Source organism: Callospermophilus lateralis, chromosome 7 (assembly GCF_048772815.1).
Source record: "Callospermophilus lateralis isolate mCalLat2 chromosome 7, mCalLat2.hap1, whole genome shotgun sequence".
NCBI classification, from domain to species: Eukaryota; Metazoa; Chordata; class Mammalia; order Rodentia; family Sciuridae; genus Callospermophilus; species Callospermophilus lateralis.
In genome coordinates, this window is record NC_135311.1 from 77,056,539 (window position 1) to 77,060,542 (window position 4,004).

Sequence of the window (4,004 nt, forward strand, 5' to 3'; positions counted from 1 at the left end):
TACAACACAGTGCGTGACCCATAATAGGTATGTAATATGTATTCACCAATCAAATTTTAATAAATCCCAACAGAGGAAAACCCTACTTTTAGAAAATAAAAATAACAGTATTGATTTAAGTGTTGCATATATTCTGAACAATTCAAATGGGTTGGATCTCATAAAAATGGTTTATACAATGATTTCTCCTTAGTTCCATCAAAAACTTTTTTCTAGGTTGTGGGAAAATATTGCACATCTTGGCAAAATGTAAGTTCTAAAACTCAATAAACACATTGTCTACTTTACACCTTGGCACACTGAGGCTGTATGCTATTTTCTCAACACTGTATCCATTTAAAAGATAGACAATTTTTTCAATATTATTTTCCCCTGAAAATCTAGTGAGGCAGTGGGGGGATGTTTTCTGACTATTTTTCAGTCTTATTTCAAATGTACATAAGCTCATACTTGGGAGTTGTCAATTTGAATCTATTTCCCTTAGATTCAAGTTTACCTCAAAGTGACCCTTTATATAAATTAAATAAATGGGTCCACATAAGGATAGAAAGAGGAAGAACTCAATAGATTGGAAAACTCTTGGACATGCATATCGGAAAAGTTGTAAAAGCATTTGAAAAGGCGGTACTTGTGAGACAGGTACAGTTTGAATCATGCTTCATAGAATTAGTAAGGTTGACAAATCAACACTAGGGCAATTTGAGTTATTACTATTTACTTTTAAAATTCATTTGGGAGTACTGGCCAGGAGGCCAGGCCAGTGACAGCGATGGTGGCGGAGTTGGTGCTCCAAGTTGTAGAGAAGCTGCAGGCATGCCTGGCTGCAAACCCAAACCCTAAAAAGCTGATTGAAATGTTTAAAGAAACTCTCCACCTTGTCTATTACAGGAGACCTTCTTATGGAGACTGGGGTCAGGAAAACAATAAATAGCTTTTGAAAACATGAGCAAGTTGGAAGCTTTTCCAGGGACCTAGTGGCCCAGTGGAAGGAACTGGGGCTGATTAACAGGACTTAAGCAATTTCTGAAAGTGCCCTCAGGATGCTCTTCAGCGAGAGAAGGAGATGGAAGGAGACTACCAAAAAAAAAAAAAAAAAAAAAAAAACTGGAAGGCTTCGGGCAGCTGATCCTACAGTCCTGGCCATAGACAGAAGAAACAGAAAACTCTCAGAGTTTGAATGACTTCACAAAATGTCTCAGTCATGACAGGAGAGATGAAAGGAAGAGGTATCACAGGATATCACCTACCTACTCTTCAGACCCTGAATCTTCTGACTATGGCTACCATCTGGTCCCCTCCATCTTGCACTAGTCCTCATTGGATACACACAGACAATTACAGTCACCAGAGGAGGACCATGAGTCCATTATTCCACACCAGAAGCCTGGAAAAGGCCACAATAATGCCTTTCAGGATAGACTGGGAGTTAGTCAAGAACAACACCTGGGGGAACCCCAGGGAAAAGGGATCTTGAACCAAAACAAAGAACACAGATCTTGCCACAAGGAAAAATACCCCATAGATGCCAAGAGTGATGTCATGGCCTCTGCTTTGGGCAGAGAGAAGCCCACGCAAGGACCTCTCAAAAGAGGAAACCCAAAGGCTACTCCTAGGGGGGTCGTGTCAAGGAGAAACCACCTTCTAATGGTGGAGTTTTCCTCCTCCTCAGAGGCTGCATCAGACAACCACCTTAAGAAGCCAAAGCAAAGGACTTTGCACAAACCAAAGTGTGGACAGCACAGACACAGGCAAAGGAGCCACGGACCTGTTGCCCAAAACAAAAAAGAAGGTTTCTAACAACCTAAAGCCTCAAGAAAAGGAAAGGCAAGATTTCTAATTTGGATAGAAAGTCACTGGGTTCACTCCCTGAGGTAGAGGAGTCAGTTGTGGAAGATGAATTCGAGCAGCTCAGCAAGTCTTTTGACTCATACCTCCTCCATGACCAAATGGAGACAAAGGACTTTTCAAAAGTGATTCTAAAAGCACTAGTCAAAACTTGGACTCAGTTCAGAAATTACCCATGGTGCATGAGAGCAGGTCAGAGAAGCTGCCGCTGGCTGGAGCTGACTTAGTCAGGCTGAGAAAGGTCCCCACCAATGCACTGCCATTATTGCCAGGTCTCACCTTACCCACCATGCAGGCCAATTACTGTCCACTTCCTTCCTGTGAATTGATGCCCTCCTTCCAGCCAAAGTGAAAAGCATTCTCTTCATCCCTGGGAAGAAGAAGGAACTGGATTCACTGGACACAGAATGAATTCCAAAATGCAGGTGTATTCCCGTTCCAAGTGTGCCTATCTCCCCGAAAATGATGACTTTGTACAAGCAATACATCTAAGAGGCATACACCTGATCAGCTATATTGCATAGAGGAATACATTCACGTATTAAATGAAGGCACAGATCCACTATGGAAAGCTCATTTTGTCACCAGGTCTTTAAAGAAGAAAGACTGGAAGAGTATGAATCCTGGTGGGATAAGTACCTGCAGCTTCAGGATGCGTGAGAGCAGTGGCTATGAATGCTGACAAATGCACATGTCAGTAAGCCCAAAGACTGGAAAGCAAAGATGGCCTTTGTCAACTCTGTGGCCAAGCCACCTCGTGATGTCCGACAGAAGCAGGAGAAGTTTGGAAAAGGAGAAGCAGCTGTCCCTGAGAAAGTCAAGATTAACTCAGTCCCATATACCACAGGAAGCAGCCATGTTCCTGCCAGCAGCAGCAGCTTTAACCCCAGCTTTGAGGAGCTGGCCTACAATAGCCCCAGCACCAGCAGTGCCCACTTGGCACAGGTGGTCAGCAGCACTGTCTCCTATGTTCTTAGGAAACCAGCTGTGAAGAATATTGCACCAATGATGGCCAAGTCAATTAAAGCTTTCAAGAACCAGATTTTCTCAAAGATAAACCAAGCACTTTTTTGAAGATGGAATTTGGGGGGGCAAGAAAACAGGAATGACAGGGCTGGGGAGTAGGACTTCCAGAGGAACCCAGAAGCTTGCTTTGTGGAGCCTCTCGGCCTCCGAATCCTGCATGGTCACAGGTGCTGCTCTGCACACCTCCCTGTGCCCACAGCCCCAAACTCTACATGGAACATACTTCAGGATTCTGAAGATGCTGTGAAGCCTCAATCACAGTGAGGATTTTAAGGTCAATTATACTTTCGTTGTTAATTATCATCTTTGTAAAGTACAAAGACATAGTTTCAATGAATAAATGTTGCCCCCAGATTGTATTTATATTACCCCCCAGGGATTTTTGGTTTTGTCCTCTACCACACTTAGCTTTTCGTTTTCCAAGTCCCTTATTAGAGTTAGATGAAGGCATTCCCTGTCCCAGGTCAGCTCTCCTGAGTGCTCTCTGGTCTAGAGGGAGAGGGGCATCCCCAGAGCCTGTATGTGCTCACTGCACTGAGGGCCAGAAGTGAGGGCCAGGCCTGTCTGTCCCCAAGGGAGCCTCCCTGTGGGGACAGCGGCGTTCAGGGGCTCTGCTCACCAAGACCCTCCATGGTGTTGCCCAGAGTCCTGTGCAGGGGATCATCTCTTTCTTACCCACTCAGTAATATTTATTAAGGGAGCCTGTTTGTAAAGTCTGAGAGTCCTCACCCTGTCCTCTTACAAATCCTTTTTGTCGTTTTTGCTCTTTTTTGAGGCTGGAAGACACAGAACCTTGAGTGAAATTTGCACAGACTCTCAGCAGTTTAATATTTCCAGTTTCTGATTCAAATTTTAGGTGGTTCCTTTTCTTCTCCCCTACCTTTCCCTTTCTTCATAAGCATGAGGATGAAACAGAGGCTTGGCAGGGCTCTTTATAACCCTGAATACAACTTCGGAATTTTAAAAGCCGTCATTTTAATCGCCTGTTCCCTGTGAATTGCTACTAGAACAAATATTTTTAAAGTTGTAATGCTCTAATGGAAAAAATTAAAATAAAATAAATAAAATTCATTTGGTACTGTTTTGATGTGACAAAAAAGAGGAATTGTTTGAACTTGAGTACAAAAAGCTTG

The 4,004-nt window shown here is 43.3% G+C and overlaps 1 pseudogene; it reads left to right on the forward strand.

The window, feature by feature from the left end:
• The first annotated feature begins 769 nt into the window (after positions 1-769).
• Positions 770-2,919, forward strand: LOC143404435 (elongin-A pseudogene; annotated as a pseudogene).
• The last annotated feature ends 1,085 nt before the right edge of the window (positions 2,920-4,004 follow it).